The 19,611-nt window shown below is 43.8% G+C and overlaps 1 protein-coding gene and 1 long non-coding RNA gene across 5 annotated transcripts in view; both read right to left on the bottom strand.

Moving 5' to 3' along the window:
- The window catches only part of LOC4576332 (zinc finger CCCH domain-containing protein 18), a 38,797-nt gene extending 22,087 nt beyond the window's left edge, over positions 1–16,710 (bottom strand). The window contains exons 1-2 of one of the 4 annotated variants that reach the window (XM_061645801.1): positions 16,532–16,710; positions 3,997–4,266 (exon numbers count right to left, since the gene is read on the bottom strand). The gene's annotated coding sequence lies outside the window, so the exon portion shown is untranslated. Of the gene's footprint in view, positions 1–3,996; positions 4,290–16,531 lie in introns of all 4 variants that reach the window. The other 3 variants (XM_061645803.1, XM_061645804.1, XM_061645802.1) reach the window with 3 other exon arrangements.
- Positions 16,711–17,374: 664 nt separating this feature from the next.
- Positions 17,375–19,554, bottom strand: LOC133391424 (uncharacterized). Its single transcript, XR_009764915.1, has 3 exons — positions 19,394–19,554; positions 19,228–19,323; positions 17,375–18,722 (listed from the first exon to the last, which is right to left on the bottom strand). It is a non-coding gene; the product is annotated as an uncharacterized LOC133391424 (long non-coding RNA).
- Between the last annotated feature and the right edge of the window lie 57 nt (positions 19,555–19,611).

The raw sequence follows: 19,611 nt of genomic DNA, 5'->3' as shown, positions 1-19,611 counted from the left end.
AAAACCCTTGACAAACACTCACTAATGCCCTGACCGTGTCACTAAGAATTAGATTGTTCAGCGTCCCACAGCAGAGTGTGGTTTACGTACGTCAGCAGAGCGTCGTCAGCAAAACGGAACCACGTCTCTGCCAGCCAACGAGCCTCGGTTGGGCCAGAGCGTTGATGAAAGAGAAGGTAATTTATAACACGCGCTTTCGGTTGTTAACGGGTGTGGCAAATCAACGCCAGGCGGCAAAAGTGAATGGCGCACCCCACTTCTAAGTGTCACTGGCGCTGGATCGAAGAAGTAGAAGCAAGGGACCGTGCTGTGATTTATAGAATGTATCGAAATTCGTTCGACTTCGAGCTAAAGTCAAAACACTCTAAATCGAAGTCACTACCGGATTGAAGAATGGGGTAAGCTTTAGGGCAGCTTGGAGAGCTTTTTTTTTCATTATTAGGTGTTTCACCAGCAATCGCTCGATGGTGAAACTACGGCTGTGCACCGAAAATAGTAAAGCAGCGCGAACTGTGCCCCAATCGGTAATTTGCATGTCATGTTCAAGGGGGTTGTTTGATTTGAAAAACAAAAAAATCAATCTTCAATCTTCAACACACGCCCAAACATGTACCGTCAGCGCGTGTCGGTAGTTTCTAGATCACAATAAAAAACCCACCAATAAAATGACCTTCAAAACTAAAGCAACACACGGTTGTGTGGTGAAGCAAACGAAAGCGAAATCACAATTTAAAAAGGATCGTTAGTGGTTTTGTTGGGTTGGTTTCGTTACTATTTCTTCAATTTCACACAGACACACACTTACACACATGCCGAGTGCAGGAAAAGGAAGCAAAATACCTTCCATTAATAAACACTATGGCCGCTCTACATCTGCCGGCAAAACATTATACTCAACTAGCTCAACCGGAACCGAGATCGTGCGCTTTGGTGTTTCCTCCCGAGTTTACCCTGCATCTATTTGCCCCATGCTTCTCATGCTTGCGATGGCAAACGCGAACATGTGAACATGCTGTTTTTGTTAATGTTTTATCTCGCGATTTATTTCGTGTGCCGTTAACTTTTCTTTGCATTTCAATCGAGCAACACACAAAAGCTCACAGCCTGAAAGGTGATGACCAAACTATGCTCTGCTACTCTCTTCCCCAACCTCACAGACAGCGTGTGTGTGTGTGTGTGTGTGTGTGTTGTGTGCGTTTCGTCTTAATCTTCTGCTGCCGTTTTCCACACCTTTTTACACACTTTCGATTTCGACCGAGCTTAGATTCGGCTATTATTTCATCGTGCTTCACTCTCGTTTCGATAGCGCGGCTGACGCGATGTTGCGATGTTGCAGAGTGTTGTAACGTTCCGTGTGTGGGCTTTGTAGGCATGCAAATGTTTTGGCAATTTTGGCTTATTTAATCGATAGGTATTCTTTGACATTACCATTGTATTCAAAGTGTTATAATTGGATTTAGAATTAACCTTTTTATTATTATTATATCTCATTTCTTTTCCCTAAAACTGCGTCACTGTACTTCCCCGATGGATTTAAAACTGATGGGCAAAGCTTAATGCTCAAGGAATACCTTTGCAAGAAACCTTGACATCGAAAGCATCACGTTTAGCATCAGTCTTCCATCGAATGCGACAGCAACCCCGGACGAACGGACGGAAACCCCGGGCACGGAAGGTTTGATAAATGTATTGCTTCCTTTTTCGCTCCGGGGGGGATTTCCGGTCCATCAGGGCCGTGGAGGTATGGGCCACATTTCACACGGCCGGCCTCGAGCGGACGGGGAAAAAACACCCATTTTGCGGCATGCAAGGCTCTCGCAATGGTAATGATTTGTGCAGTGGGCTGTCCGCCCCTTGTTACATGGATAAATTTGCATGCAAATGGTAAATAAGCTCATTTGCTGCGCGGACCGTAGTAATCTAATTTTTATCAGATTTGCAAAAATCGATTCTTAAGCAGTTCATTTTATTCTACACTTGCATTACAGTTACATTATAACAGTCGAATATTTTCAATAAATTTTTAAAAATTAAATCTAAGTAACGTATTACTCATGGACGTTTGCCTCAGATTATTATCATGTTTTACTATAGATATCCTTTTTTCGAAATCTAAATATTTTAGTGTCAAGTAATGCGATATAGAACTTTCCTTATTAGAGAAGCTACAATATAGACTACAGCGTAGGACTTTCTTAGTCATTGCCATTGTTATGCTCACGTTACAGCTTGAGTAAAATTGAACGTGAAATTTTGTGTTTTTTAGCTATTTTTCGTTAAATATTAATCACAATAGGGTAAATGTACCAATAGTGGTGGTAGTACCAATAGTGGTGGTATTGGACTAAAATGCGGTTCATACGGCAAATTACAAGTAATTAAGTTATTTAAGTTAGTGTGAAATGTTCTTTAGCCTTTTACAAAGGGTTTAAAAGTTAAATGGGGCCATTCCGTTACTTAGTGACCAAAAAATCCATTATTTTGTGAAATGTGTCAACATTTTTCCAAAATCCTTAGGATTTCATAACGAAACTCATTTTTCTGTTAACGTTCTAAATGACCACATAACCACGCAATTACTAGTTTTTCAACATAACTGTTATGAAATGTTATTGTTTTACTAAAATTATTTGCCTTTTGACCATATTTATGCATTTTTGAGTGTTTTTTTTCCATAGTGCCATTATAGGTACACAAAAAAGGCATGTTCCTATAGTGGTTATAGTTATAAAATCAATAAAAACAGGTCGTTTTAGATTTTTATGAGGATAATTTTGACATGTCGTACTGTTTTCACTAAAAGAAGCAACAGAAATGAGTTTTATGTAGGTAATTTACCAAAAACAGGCCAAAATTCGCTTATATGGCTGAATGAAAAATTGACTTCAAATCAAGCACACTCTTCCGGGTGTGGGTTGACGACAGGTGTGATGCAGTACTTTTGTCAATAGTTTCATCGATCAAATTTATACATTTTTTTACGATCAAATTACGCAAGAAACCAATATTATGGCAGTAATCCTTGCTATTCATACGAAAACAGCTTCGAAACTAAGTTTCATTGATATTGTACACCGTTTTTTATGCATCTTTGTTTACCACCACTATAGGAACACAATACGACGACTATAGGAACCATACCACCATTATAGGTACAACGAAGCAGTCACAAAAATATGTATTTTTTCGTAAATTCGATGTGTTTTATGGTAAACATGGTTGTGATTGCGTAGATAAAACATATTCCAATTGCTATGTGTTAAAATATTCAGAAATTATCCTTCCTCACACTTTAAATCCATTAAAACACATCGGTACCACTACAAATTACACCACTATTGGTACATTTACCCTATAGCTTATCGTACACCAAAAGAAAGGAAATTCAATTACCCGTGTATTAAGACTATAAAACATATTGAAATAATGAATTTAATGTATTACTTTTTTGATTCCCCGCTGAACACATAGGATGAATTGAATATCTTTTCTTTTGGTGTACGATAAGCCATGTTCTACTAAAAAATTATTTAAATATAGCAAAAAACCAAACGTTCACTTTTATGAAAACTCTAAATTGACCTTTAGAAACGATGAATGCTGTTCATTAGCGCTGCCACATCGAAAGCTTGGAATCATTTGTAAAATCCTATCAAAGGTATTTAAGCTTTATTGTACATATTTTAGCTGCTTTTCAATCGTCAAGTACAAGCGTTTTGAGCTCTATTGAACCAAACAAATCTTGTATAAAGAGGGTTTTGGACCGGTATTTTCATTGAACGACATACCGGGAAAGTGCCAGAACTTACGTTTTTTAATCACGATGAGCAGTTAAGTAAACTTTTGAAAACATTTTCTTGCTCTTTTGCTAATCGTTTATTTATTATTATGTGTAATAGTTGATGTACCTGACTAAATATCCCCTTTTAACATGCTCACACTACTTCCAACATGGTTCTTCGAGTAAATGTAACATGAATATCGTTTTCTACTAACCTTTAGTACTCTATCTTGCTGCCCCAAAAAAAGTTGCGCTCGACACTCCTGTACCAGCAGGAGTAATTATTCCTAGAAAAACACTTGGCTACCCTTCTGCAATCACTATTTTGTCAACGAATCGCACCAAAAGGTCTAAGGCACTCTTTTGTTTCTATTTCAAGCACTACTAGCGATCACCACTGTAAATCAGGAGCGTTAACTATCACACCAAACACTTCACTGTTCACTGTTTGCTAATTAAACAATTCAAATATGGAAAAAATGACACTAGAAAAAAGGAAATGGAAAAACTAAAATCATAAGAAACATAAAACAACACACACACATACAGATGCACAACCGGATCGACTGTCGATCGTCGCCAATGGAAAGTAAACGATCACAAAGAAAACACACACACAGACATGATTCAACATTCGTAACTCGCGATTCAAACTTGCAAACTCGATTATGACTACAGGTTCATTTAAATGCTTCTTTGCTGTTCCGTTTCGATTGCTTTTCCTCCGTCTCGTATGTGCGTGTGTGTGGCTGTGTGTGCATTATCGAAGCGAAAAGCAGCCATTTTCACCATCTTATCATATCCTCCATCGACTAAAGATATCACTCGAGCAGCACACAAATGGGACGGGGGTGCCAAACAAACGTTTCATAAAACGCAATCGTACGTGAACTAGACGTAAACGATGGGGGGAGGGGGAACGCTAGCTGACGATGACTAGCTTCCGGGCAGGCTGCAGTCTGAAAAGAAGAAAAGAAAGATGGTAACAAAATTAGGAAATCGTTAAAATGCATGCAGCAAGTCGTGCGTGTGTGTGTGTGTGGTGACGCATTGCACGTTTTGTTTTTTTTTTTGCTTCTTTCTCTTTTTTCATTGCTTATTTCCTCCCCACCAAGCGTGATTATCACTCACCCGGCGGGTTCCGATGCGAGTGACATAAAGAAAAACCGTTCGTTGACGTGATCGAAATACCAGCACCAATGGGGGACACTAACCGAGGGGACACCGATCTCGATGCATTTGCTCGGCGGTTGCTCGGTAAGCATGTTAAGTCGAGCAGCGCTGGTCGATCGTAGCGCGGAACATACCGAGAGGCGATGACAGAAAGAGCGCACCACGTGCTGTGGTGCGAAAGATTTCCAGTGTGCGAAAATTGCGTAAGAAATTTCTTCACAAATTGGCAAGGTTGAAGCGATGGGGCGAATTACAATCAATCAAATGAGGGAATGCGATTCATATTTAATGATGGCGCATGTGTTGTTACCATTTTGGAGTATGATTTGCTCACCTCACCATTGGTTTCACTCAGGAAGCCGATCTTCGCAATGAGGTTATCCATTGTTTTTTGATTGTGTGGTATTTTGTTTTTATTTATTAAAACATTTCAAATATTTTATACAAATTTTAGTTTTACAAGTAGGATGCGATTAGTGTCGATTCTGCTTTCTCAGTTTTCCCTCTAGATGGCGCTTCCTATGATCGCCTCTAAAAGGTAAATCTTTTAACTATAAACTATGAGTTTATGATATTCGTCTCAATTCTTCAGAAAAGGCACACGATCGTGAGTAGCACAAGGAAACAGCAGCAGTTGGACAGTTCTAAAATTCAATATGATTGTAAAATAACTTGCAAAAACTGCAAGTCCAACATAAACACAGTTTTTCCAGGCCTTCAATAATAACTAGGAAGAACATGGTAATAAACATGAAGGTTTATGGAGGCATTTTGTCAGACCAATACAATACAGCTTAAAACAAATTTGAACTTCCTCTGCCTTCATACTTAAGGCTTGATTCACGATAGTATATGGAGCTCAGCAAAGAAAGGACTGCTAATTGATTCTATTAGTATTTCCGGCACAGTTACATGACATAGTATCGTCAATCAAGTGGAAAGATTTTCCCCATCACAACCTTCAGTATACGTCTCGTGAAAGGCTACCTGTTAAGCTGCTGCACAACGAACATGCTGTATAAGAAAAAGTGAAATTGAACCTCACTTCCAATACAGCACACAACCGCGCACAATACATAATAATTGATTATATATAATTATGGACGAGCAGCAATAACTATTCATGTTAAATTTCCAATCAGCTCCAACTAAACCCTCTGCAAGCAATGAAAATTATACATAGAAAATTGCCCATTAACCATAAAGGGGGTAAAAATCGAACGAGCGGCGCATTAAATAAATGCCATCACGTGGAGGAGTTAATAAAGAAAAAAAACCCATCCCCTTGAGATACATTTACACAAAAACGTATTTAAGCAACAGTAAGCAGCAGCAGCAGCAGCAAAAAACTAGCCCAACAATGCAACGCAAAGCCGTCATTATTTAGCAACGAATCGATCGACGCTTTCTTCGCGTATCGCCTTCACTGTGCCTTCTCAGCAGGCCGTTGTGCAGCAGCAGCAATTGCATTACAACCTTGCAAACAGTTGTGGATGATTGCACCAAAACAAAACCCTCCCCATCGCCGAGAACCATTCCATCACGCACAGATGTGAAATCAAGACGCGCACAGTGTGTACTCGTCGAACAATCAAGAAGCCGGTAGATTGAAGCGTGGTCACTTGTGTCCAAAGCGCTGCCAAAAATCCTATTGAAACCTCCAAAAAAAAAACCCACGTAGTTTGGAGAAAACATTTCCGGAAGATGTATTGATCATTGATCGATCGTTTGTATCCAAACGGAACGGTTGGTTATCTAATGCATACATCAAAAAGGGTCTCTCTGATGTGCTCTTTCTCTCTCTCTCTCTCTCTCTCTCTCTCTCTCTCTCTCTCTCTCTCTCTCTCTCTCTCTCTCTCTCTCTCTCTCTCTCTCTCTCTCTCTCTCTCTCTCTCTCTCTCTCTCTCTCTCTCTCTCTCTCTCTCTCTCTCTCTCTCTTTCTTCTTTGCAATTCCAAAATGTTTACGAAGAAGCTTTTCCTTGATTGAAAGTTATTATGCGACTCCACGCTGCCTGCATTTCGTAGAGAAAAAAAGGATGCATTTTTGCGTTCGGTTCGTTTATGCTTAACAGATTTGACTCGCGGCTGCCGGCGCACAACGTGGTTTGCCAGTGCCAGTGGGTGGTTCAGATTGATTTTTCAACCAAACTTTCTCAAATTCACGGCCGGCCGGTTGTCTGGCCCGCCGTTGCGTTACCTCTGCCTCTGCGTCTGCTAACGAATCACGAAAAGCAAAGGGTTTGTGCTGCGTTTGATTGCAGCGGCGCTGATGAATGTTTCACTTGCTTGCACAAACACAATTCACTCCGAAAATTCCGCGCACCCTGAGGGTGGGCCGGAAAATCCGGACCCATTTTGTGTGTGTGTGTGTCTGCCTTCGTTAGATGATTGAAAAATGTTTAAAGAAAACGGTCGTTTTTTTTGCCTCCCTGTTTCTCTCTTCATCGATCATCTGTTCGCGATGGATTTACGGTGCTCATGCAGCATATTGCGCTCTGTTGGAGGGAGGTTCGACATCAACGACGGGGAGAGAAGCAAAAACTAAACATAAATTTTACCAGTGGAATGCAGTTTCGAGAAGCCAAATGCCACTTTCTAGGGCTTCGCGAACTAAACACAAGAAGGCACTTATTGTTGAGACGATCATTCGCTAGGGGTGGATGTTTCACGCGATCGAAGGCTTCGCGAGCTTAGCTTAATTTTACGTGCAGGAGAAACTGTAAGATTTTTCTTCTCTCTGGACCGTTTTTCTTGCTTCTGAATTGTGGAGATTTTTTTGCATTTCTCAATCCAACAAATCAGCCCGAAGCCTTTGTTTGTTCAAGTAAGCTTGTGGATGTTGGTAGCTCTAATGCAATTTGATTATTTGCGCTGCTAGCTATGATCGGTCCAGAAACTATTGATCGTGCTAGATCAAGAGCGAAAGCACCATTGGGGGACCAACCGAGGGGACACCGATCTCGATGCATTTGCTCGGTGGTTGCTCGGTAAGCATGTTAAGTCGAGCAGCGCTGGTCGATGGTAGCGCGGATCATACCGAAGGCGATGACAGAAACTATTGATCGTGCTAGATCAAGAGCGAAAGAAGGAGAGATAAATTTGAAAGCAACTGTGAACATTATTTCCTCCCAAACAGCTCTACCCAACACTAGCCAAGCAGCAGCCAACGACACTAGCGGGGAGAAAGGGAAGCTTATTATTGATTGCCATCTTTTGTGAGCGGCAACTTCGCGTGAATGGCTTGGGGGAAGGTGGACCGTACCGAAATGGACTGACGTTTGTCAACACTCGTAAAAGTTCTTGCCACATTGCTCGCCAGGGGGAAACGGCAACAAAAGAGAGCCAGCTGGGTGGATGAGGAAATCGGCATCGGCGTTACAAAATGGAAAAGTAGCGTTGGCTCATTGTTGAATAAGAAAATAGGGGGAGCGCCAAGGCGACATCAAACAGTCGGAGGTTTACTATTTCCTGGTTGATGCTATAATTATGAAACATAATTTGTAAATACGAATGACCTCTATTATACTATTTTCTTACTATCAATCGGGTTTAGTCTAATCGGGTATGTCTATTTTTAATATTAATATTGTCAATTTAAAATTTTAATTTGACAGTTTTGATAATTCATCATTAAATGTACTAACCAGACCGCCAGATGTGTTCTTTAAATCAGCGAACAGTCAGGCTTATTTAATAAGGTGCTTGCTTAATGTTCCCTGAGAGAAATTAACTAACGACCTCTGGTGGTTTAAACCAAAGATAACAGTCAGAATATTAGTAATAAATTTGCAATTATTTGCAAAACATTCAAAACGGCAGATTAAAGCAATATTTACCACTTAAAGCGTTGGATGATTATCAGTTTAAAGATTCGTTTGTGTCTTATTGCCTGTTCGTTTCATGCAATTTTGATTGATTGATTCTACTCATATATGTATGATTACTACAAACAAAGTTTTCGTTGGAAAATAGCACACCATCTGGTGGCAAAATTGTTCTGCTAAATAATGCACATGAGCTCGTATAGATCTAATTTCTGTTTGTTTGTTGATTTTTGTTTTGACTCACATCTCAAATATGTGTTATTTTATAACATTCGATGCAAACATTCAAGAATCGCCATGGATAAAATGAATGCATCCTGAAATAAACATAATCCTGCCCTGGCCTTTAAAGCTCATCCTTCCCACTGGCCGGTTTCGTTGCACTTTGTTCCCCTGTTTCCTCCGTCTCCCCACCATCATACTCGCGTATGTACCACTGCACCAGGTAAAAAATGATAACCGCAAGCACTATAAACCGCACGTAGATCCAAAATATGGCCCACAAATGTCTGCCTACCATTCGCAACCGTTCGTGCGGCATCATTCTGAAAGCTGGTTTAACAAGTCCAACCAAACGCTCTAGTAGAATATTGTACCGCCCGCCCCCCAAGCAAGTAATTACGATGCTAAGCTGCGATACTCACAATAGAACAATTTTTCCTTCCCCGATTTTTCAAGCCTTTTTCCCTATGCTGTCCCTATCAATCAAACGCGAGTCCTGCTGGTTTTGCAACGTTCGGCACAGAAATTACCTAGCAACAGCGTGGCTTTTGCTTCATTTTTTCTCCTGCTTTCCCAACGTCTCCTTGCGATCGCACACTCTCACACTATCAGCGTACTCGATTTATGATCGCTTTTAATAAACCGTATTATTGCATAATATAAAGTCCGCCTGCACCGGTGCGGCGCGCCAACGGTCGCTACTATTTTTTCGATGATCGAACTCCCGATCATTGCCGCAAGACCGCAAGGTCTCTCGCACTGCCGTACCGCCTTGCTATCCACGCCGTCTTGTCCTTTTCGTTCCCGCTCGAATGCGCTTTTCGGGTGATTGTTGTTGTTTCGCGCGCTTGGAGCGAAGCCCGATGTCACCCGGCAGTAGTCTGTCTGCTTAAAGCATCGTCAACTGCACTCGGCGTGTGTGTGTAGGGGAGTGTGCGCAGTCGCGCTTATTATGCGGTTGTTACTTTGCATTTTCATTGCGCTCACGCTGACCCCGCGTGTCTACCGAGCGCGGTGCCCCTTTCGCAACAGCGGGGAGCGGGATTTCGCATTGCCGTCTTTCTCCTCGAAAGCCCTCCCCCGGTTGATTCGTGCCAGACTTGTAACAGACACCCGGGCCTGCGCCGCCTTCAACGCCAAGGGGAAGTATTATGTACGCTGCTCGCAGCATACGAAGGAAAGCATTTTTTGGCGACCGTGGCGTCGCTGGTCCACCGCTGGCAGAGAGAAAGAGAACAACAAAGCCCTCGGCCTCCACCTCCCCCGGTGGAGGAGGCAGAAACGATGGAGAAAGGTGTAGTGCGGACAATACACCGCACCGGTTCGATCTTGCGTCTTGGAAATTGGACCGTCCGATGGTTTAAGTGGGGCGACCCGAAGTGTGCTGCCCGGTTCGGTCTGTTTTTTTTTTTCTCTTCTTTTCTTTCGCTTCTGTGACGTGTCTGGACGGGTTAAAGGGATTACGCGAAGCCTGGCTGGTATGATATAACCGATTCTATAGCAGCCAGGGGACACCGTTTCGTTCGGAGCGACTTTTGCTCTCGTTTCGCTGTGCCTTAGTACTTAAAGCGCTGAACCTAGCAGAAGGGACATGAAGGGGGAAGCAATTGGTTGCATTGATTTTTCCCCCGCGTCCTGTCGCCTATCTCTTGGCTGTGACTGGCGAACTATTGGTTCGGGTCAGCCGGTAACTGCATCGTCAGCACCTTTTGCTACAGTGCACTATTAAGCGGGGTTCGTCGCTTATGTACGCGCCGAAGATACATACAGCAAAGGAGATCTTTAGATGTTCCGGTTCAGATTTTTTACAGTTGCGTGTGGATGTATTGATTATACAAACCTGGAAATAGAAAAATATGAGAAAATGTAATTAGTATAAATTATTTATTTTATATATGAAGCAAAAATAATAAAAATATTACAAAAGATAAATTTATAAATCTATTTCAAAAAGTAAAATAAAGCTTAATTTCAAAAACTAATAAAGCTTCAAATTGATTCACCATAAAACTATCATAGTGACTCTTGGCAATCTTAAAATTAAAAACGTTAGCCTATTAATGGTATAAAACATAAATAAACAAATCAAAAGTAAAAGAGATTAAAAGAAAGATAAAGCTTGCTTTGACAACAAACAACACGATCAGGAAACACAGTAAAACATGGAACACAATCTAATCATGCATACATTTTATCGCCAACATCGGTCAAACGTCATTCATAAACAGTGTGCATTAGCAAGGGTGCCGAGTCGTACGTTCGTCGCTACGCCATACGAAGACAAGGCACATCCACTCCACACTACGTCAAGATTGATGCATTTCCCCTTTCCACATTGGTCCCTCTGCCCATTCCCATGCCGGCTACGACTGCAACTGCGCGTAACTAATCAATAACTTGTAACAAATTGTTATTAATATTCCCGCTTATGTCCTCCCGCTTCATCGGCCCCGCTTCATCCCAAGGGGCGAGCCTATCTTTTGAGGGGGGATGATACGTCTGCACTTCTCCCCGGCAGATGAAGATTTGACGATCGTACCTCACTTTCGTTAGCGGGATTAATGAGAAGGAAAAGGAAGGAGAAGGTCCGTTTCGTTCCGCGTAACTTGTATTTCCGGTCTTTACCCAAGGTGTGTGTGTGCGTTTGTGTGTGATGGCAAAACTATTTGAGGCTGAGAAGAGTGTGATGCTCAATGTGCAGCATATATCGATAGACAAACTCCACCGGTGTGGTGTGAAGGAAAGGATCGTTTAAGCATCACTCACACGGTGAGTGAGCGATGAAAGTAGCTACAGAGAAGAAAAAAACTAACACACATGCAAACGCAAGCAAATAAACACACACACACACACTGGCAGGGTGAAAAAGTGTGGCTATTGCAACCAAATTTCTGACAACAGCGATCGCGATCGCGTGGAAAGTGAATTTAATGGGCAAGAGCGGCCAGGCCAAGGCTCCCATCGGCAAACGGGTTTTGTCCGGGGCTCTGTTTTCGACAGGTGTTTGTGTAGCTGCGCACTGCATTAAAAAGTAACATCTCCTCCGGTAACGCTGGGGCACACAAACACGAACGCACCAGTAGCAAGAGCATGCAGCACGCGCGCGGTGATCTTATTTTATTTACATTTTACACCTGCACCGCCGCTGATCGGTTGGAAAGTGCATCGCGCGTTCCATTCCACCGCTGGCAATGTGTGTGCAGTGTGCGTTAAATCCTGCCCAGCGAGATTAGGTGCAGCGAGATTAGTTTGCAATTAAGCTGCCCGGCAAGGTGGCGGCATTCGCGTCCGTTTGTACCCACGAGATCGCTTTTACGCGACCAGTCCGTCGTGGTGCATGTTTATGCTCGCCAAGGTGTGTTTATGCGGTTTTATGATCGCACGGTTACACATCGCCCCCCATTGGCTGCTGGGCCCAAGATTAATCACTGCTTGTTACTGCGAAAGTGTATCGGTGTGTTTTTTCTTGCCATTTGTTTTGCTTTTACTCGATCTCCTTGCGCACTGAGTGACGGATTCGGGTCAGATTTGTGCCAAAGCCACTTTCAGCCAAGCTGCCAAGTGGTTGGCGTATTCTGTTAGTGAGAGAGATAGGCAAGATTAGTATTAGCACGCATGAGAAGAGCGCCAGTGAGATGGAAAGCAGCGGAATGGTTTGATAAAGCTTACTAATGGCGTGCAAGATGGAGCTGAAATTACGGAACATGTGTCGAATCGTTTGTCACAAGCTGTTGGTTTTCGATGGGAAACGCTTAATCTAAATCATTTGGGCTGTGTTTGAGTGTTTCTATCGCATAGATTGTCAACTTCAAATTTATATGTCTCTAAACAATATATTTTTAGCCGTCTCTACACTTTAAGCATAAACATCGTGTCACGAAATGCTATAATAAATCGAAAACAACTATAAAAAATAATACTAAATAACGCTCATAAATCAAAAGGATTACTTTCCTCCTATCGCACCGGTCCATCCTGCAGCACTCCAAACCATAAAAACCAAACACAACGACTGCACTAATGAGATCACAACAAACAGGACGACACTGAGCTGACCGCTAATGATGCGATTAGTGCGTCTCCTTGATCCCCGGCACCCGGTGACATTCACTAGCCATCGCATGTCCCTCCCGGTCGGTAGGAAAAACGTCATCCTCGCGGCCACATTTCCTAACCGTGCGGTAAAAAGGTGAAAGGCTAAAACCACAACCAACAGGCTCGCCAAAATGTCAAGCAACCGTACCACCGCCATCAAGGACGGCCCTGGTTTGGAGATAGGCTTTTTTCACCCAATATAACATTTTGTTTTTCAACTCCGAGCATCATCGTCAACATCGGCGGCGTTAATCGCACGAAAATTTTAAGCGTGATAAATCACCAACACAGATTAACATTTCAGCGACCATAGCAGCATCGCTCGGCCTAATCGTTCTAATCCATCCGGCCCGGTCTCCCTTGAACCCCCCCCCCTTTTTTTGGTCGAACACCGGTGAAGGCGAAATGATGATCCGTTTGCATAATGTTTTAAAATGTTCTTCGGCTCTTTTTTATGGCCAGCAGCGCACGGGCAAGTTCTCCCCGGGGGACTGGGAAGCGGCGATCTGCTCCATAACGCGATCTCGCGATCTAATGGAGCCATTGTGAAGACACACACACGCACATGCACGAACGTAACAAATGGTTTGATTTCATCTCCAACCCACTCTGGTCCGGCAGTTGTGCGCTGGATGGAGTCAGCAGGTTCATTAGAATTTCAAATATTGCTCCGTATGCGTGTGTTCTCGTCTAGCCCTCGTCTCCGCCCGGCTGGAGGCAGATGAATCAGAATGCACAGATTGATAGCAGACCTCTGCTTTAGAACCCTGCGACCGTCGACACACACACACACACTTACGGGCGAGCGACTGAGCGAGGGTTTTCTGCTAAAGTTCAGAACGGATCGCGGCGATCATCAGACGTTTGTTCAAAACTGGTTCCAAGCGAAACGCGGTAAACAAAAGCCAACAAGGCACAAAAAAGGGCACCAGCACACACACACATGCGTTATGCTTCGAAGGCAAAGGCACCAGGCCGGTTGGAAGATGCGATCGTAATGGATTCGGCGAGGTTTCGATTGTTTCAATCGCAATTGCGATACGGCGCTGTTTCGCATTTTAGCTTCATTTGCGATGCTAATGTTTGCCCGGGGGGGTCAACAATTGGCAGTTTCTTTGGCAGGAGGAATTGTTTGTTGATGTTTGGTTGATCAAGGGGGAGAGAAGACTGTATGGTAAAAAAAACGTTGCAATGGACAAGAATGGTTATGGTAATGCTAGACAGATTGTAGATGTAGAGACAAGATGATGTGTGAATGGTACGCTGTACGATCGTCCCAGTTGGCAAACGTATGCGCGAATGACAACGCTAAACAAAGAGTGGCATAACAAACGAAGTTGCTAGCGTTTTTTTGCCCGATCTGCCCAAACACACATGGGATGTGTTATTTCGGTTGCTACTTGTTTATAAGAACAATTCTACCCAACCAAGTGCATTAAAACATGAGCAAAATTTAAATATCCTGGTCACGGTACCAACATTGTTTCAGCGAGTTACGCGTCAAAGGCTTTAAAATACAGTAAGAAAATATGAATATCCTGGTCACGGCACCAACAATGATTAAGCGAGTTATAAGTCAAAGGCTATACGATACTTGAAGAATATATACGTAAAAAAGAGGCGAAAGAACTCCGTTGGAGCCAAAGCCTCTATAAACTATTCAAACAACAATATATGCGTATCCTAGTCACGGCACCAAGAAGGTCTAGTCAGGTCTTACTGATCGTTCGAAAATCAATTAAATATCCTTGTCACGGCACCATAACTAGTATCAGAGACTGATACTCTTAGAAAGTATGAATATCCTAGTCACGGCACCAAGAAAAGATGATCTTTAAGTCTTACTGATCGTTCCAAAAATAAGCGAATATCCGTGTCGCGACACCATAATTATTATAACCTAAAAAGAACACATTTTCATGAACATGAAACCATTACATTTTCACCATCAACCATCTTAAGTCGGCTCCGTTTAAAATGAAAAAAAAACAAGAAAAATCGATTTGAAAAACAAAACAAAAAGTACATCTTAGACCAACACAACTAACCATCCACTCGAACGTTTAAGTCCTCTAGCGATGCAAAACGACTCGCGTTTGGGTGGGTAAAAGCGACTGTTAGACGATTTTCTCCTCCCAATCCAACACGATGCTCACGAAACGGGTGATAGATTTATTTTTCCTTCCAACCCAATGGGGCCCAATGTTCAAACCCATGCAAAGCCATCGCACACCCCGTTCACCCCCTCGCTTTCGCGATTTTTCTTGTGACGTTTCGTTGAACTAAAAACCTGCTCGCGGGCTCGAGGAGTTGCAATTGCAATTACAAAAACAACAAAAAATCGCATCTAACGGATCCACAAATGAATGTAAGCGACTAAATAATTAGCGAGTGAAACCGTTCGTTTACCTCTTTTTGTGTGTGTAATGCTGCCAGCTTGTACTTTACTCGATCGCAGCATAGGATTTTATGTATGCGAGGCAACAGACCGCCCCCCACCACACACACACACACACACACTCAGTTCAGTTGACAAAAGGGCGCTTTTCCGAATTCACTGTCAATCACTCGTGGCTCGACTGTGCTTCACTTTATGCTTTGCCATGGGGGGGGTAGGGGGAGAAAAAACTGCACTTCTATTCACTCTGTCACACCAAACACACACACAAACACACTGACACAGCAGCACTTGTACACGTACAACCGCTCCGTGGCGGCGATCGGTGATCGGCGATCGACTGCATCGGAAGCGCCAGATTATTCACCCCGGAAATTTCGTGAACCGGAAGGAAAAGTGCTACCCGCCGGAGGGGGGAGGGCCTGGGGGCAGCCGCGTGATCGAACAACCATCATCATCCGGGCCACCAAACGAAGAGACACAACAACCACAAAAAAACAACGAACAAACAGAAACGTTTGACGATCGCTAGAGAGTCGATGATGGAAACAAGCGGTCCAACGATATTTTGGAACGAAGGAATCAAAACGGCACGAGCGGCGATCGTAACAATATCCCGTACCACATATGACTCTGCACACACACACACACTTTATACACTGTTTTTTACGGGCTCGATCGATTTGATTCGATTTGAGAGTGCGATCGGTCGGTGATTGTATGTGCCCACTAATGCGTTCCCAGAAAGTGTGGGATTACTTTGTTTTTACTTTCCATCAACCACGCTTTTTGCGTTTTTTGGAGGGAGACACACACACACGCAGGACACAAAATGCATCAACCACTAATGAAGATCGTTTGAAAAATCAATAAAGCTAAATTTAACAACCAAAAAAATTAAAGCCTAATTCATCTCGGATTGCGTTCGAAATCAGTAGAAATTCGAACGGTACAAAAAAAGGGAGACATCGATCGATAGCATAAAACACACAAACACGAAAGCAGCAAACCCCACTATATCCGATCGAAGCACTTACACTTACGAGTCCGCGGAGGAATGGAAGGAAAAAAAGGAAAGAGCAGAGGGTGGACTAACCAACACACTACAACTAAACGCCGTTGGGTGATGCGGGTGCACCGATCGCGAAAGCAAGTCTCACGGGCCTGTGCTCACACATCGAGCGCTGCTGGAAAACTGAACGCCCGGCCAAGCGACGAACGGCCAAATTCGTACGGCGAGCGCACGCGAACGCAGAAAGCAAAACCCGAAACGACGGGGCGATCGTCGTCGTCGTCGTCGTCGTGGGTCGGCTCCGACGTCGTCTTGATGGTTATGAAACGCGGGCTACCGGGCAGGCTGGCTGGCTGGGTTGTTGGGTGGTTCGCCTGGCATAAACCTCTTCCCTTTCCCCGGCTCTTCGCTCCACGTCGGGCCCCGATTGTGGCGCGCGAACGATAGCCATACCAACGCACGCCGGGGCTTGGATTGCCTTTCCTTCGATGGGTGCTTCGCATCGCGGGAGGGGGCGGGGGGGGGGGAGGAGCGAAACTGTGCGGTTTGAATTGGTTTTAAAATTAGCCTCCCTGCGTTCCCTACCGCCGGGGCCGTACCGCACGCCCCAGGGAGACGGCGGCAGCACCGTCGACACGTTCGATACGTTCGAAAGTCGTCTTGCACGCACTTGCAGCGCACTGTGCTGCCCGTCCCTTCCACTCCTGCACACAGCCCCCGCACACACAAACGAACGGTGGCAATAGAACAGCCTGGAATGGTTTGTTTGTTTTTCGGGGCTGGTTGACTGGTTGAAAGTATTTTAGCAATCAACTTGTCTAAACGCTAGAAGGAAATAAGTTCGATAAATTCAAACATGTTTTGTGATCTTCGGCGTCAAGGATCGATCAAAGATAGAGCAAGATCATCATGTAGCAAAGTATCCAAGCAGGCGATCAGCAATGCACCGAAAGAAAGCTCCTCAAGGACGAACTAACTCGTCATGCAAAGGCTTCAATATTGAATCAATCTTTTGTGGCAAACAAACCACCCGAAATGAGCAAACCCCATCTGAAACAAACAACGTAAGTGGTTTGTGCAAAATAGCAAAGTAGCTCTCACTCACTCACTTGAGCCGTGGCAGTTTGCCCGAACCGAAACCGCTGATAGTGCATCTGGTCGATCCAGCGCTGGATCTCATCGATGGATGGGTAAGAGAGTTGATTTGGTTCAAGGAAAACAAATATCTTGCGTTTCGTTTGATGTTTGTGTACGCTATGTGTGTGGCTGCGTGTGATGACGACCAGTTTCCAACAGTTTGCCATTGAACGCCGGGAGCAGCTTCACCGAATGCGTCCAAAAACTGCTCCTTACGCTCTGAGGCATCGCTAGTCACCATCCCTCGGTGCAGAGGGGAGAGAGGAGAGCAGAGGGGTTGATTAGCAAACCTGTCCCAAAGCAACATACACAGCCACAGCCCTCCCCATGTGCACACGCTGATGTGTGCGTGCGTGCGTAAGGGATGGAAAGCGGCAAATGCACACCGCGATCGATCGGTCGCCTGGTGCGATGGCATTTTTCCACCCCAAACCTGTGCCCCCCGGGGGAAAAAGAGACGCCCTGTGTGTGTGTGTGTCTGTGTGGGCATACGAGCGGGGCCAAAACAGAAGGCCATCCGCGTGTGGCGCGTGTGGCTGACCAGTGATGGTCACGCCAGCTTGCTAACGTTTATCGCCGCGATTCATATCGCCGTTTGTTATCGTCATGTTTCGTCTTGGTTCGATGATGTGGACGCGTTGCGGTGGACGAATGCGAACGCATTAGTATAGCTGCACCGGCTTGCTCAACGAACGGCGAACGATTGAGAAGTTGGATGATGCATGGTGCGACAAATCGTGCGGATGAAATCCGTTCCCGTAATTAATAGACAAGCAAAAGTGCTTATTTTACAAGAAATCAACGAGCCTTCAAACAGCTTCCCTTTTGTACCATCTTCTACCAGCCCAACATCCGGCCGGATCATAATCACAATTCAAAAATAGCTGTCTGACATTCACGCACGGTCGAAAGAAAAAATCGGTCAGCTTTGAACGCAAGCTAACCAGCAACACCGCGGTGACCGCGCTCATCAATCTGCGCAACAACAGCATCCCGCCCGCTCCACCCCACGCCGCCGGGCAAACGTACACCGACACCGGAGTCGGCGTGTATGTGTGTTACCTTGGAATGCGTGACATCTGCAAAAGTTGGAAAACATAACATTTAACGTATTTCCCCACATCTTGATTGACCGTCCTTCCTGCGGTCGAAAAAGATCGTACGCTCGGGTACATATTTTTATGTGTGAGAAGAGGGTGGCGGGGGATTATTATAGCTTCTTTTTTCGTCTATAAAAAGAGAGGATTACCACGGAAGATTTACGATAAAATACGCTTACGAGAGAAAAATGTTTCTCGCTTCAATCGAACTATAAATGGAAGCAACTTTAGACTTGTAGCATGGTTTTCTTACAAAAACAAGAAAAAAAAAACAAAACAAAACAAATGTGGGAAGATAGTGGATAAGATTCCGCATAGTACTGTCCAGCAAAATACAGATAAGTTATTAAAGCTTTCTAACCATCTTTCTCTGGATTGTGGCTATTCTTTAGTGCTATTTCTAAACACTGATCAAGCACGGTTTTGTGGTTAGGTTGCTTACAGATGAACTAATCTACTAAATGAAGAAATGAAATGGACTTACCGGAATGCATCCAGGAGGCCTTCAACTTCCAATCTTATTTCCTTTTCCTTTAGTTTCGTTGCTTTACCTCGAATGTTGTGGAACGCATCCGGTAAGCTAAAAGCACCACAAACACGCCACATGATGAAACTCATTCCAAGCACTTCCCGGAAGATATTTTACATACCTTCAATGTTATCATATGCTCTATTACTTCAATACATCACCCGTGCACGTTGTTTGCTTGTGAAAACATTATTTTTCCTCCAATTTAATCAATAATGCTCAACGATCTGAACAAAAACAGGCCCTACAAACCGATCTAAAGCACGGTGGTCTAAAACGTTTTGTTATTGTTCACGAACAGCTGATTAGACGCGCGAGCGGCACTTTTGACAGTCGGTG

This window comes from Anopheles gambiae, chromosome 2, assembly GCF_943734735.2.
Source record: "Anopheles gambiae chromosome 2, idAnoGambNW_F1_1, whole genome shotgun sequence".
Classification (NCBI taxonomy): Eukaryota; Metazoa; Arthropoda; class Insecta; order Diptera; family Culicidae; genus Anopheles; species Anopheles gambiae.
Note: the sequence above shows the minus strand (reverse complement) of the source record. Positions and strands in the feature narration are given on the sequence as shown.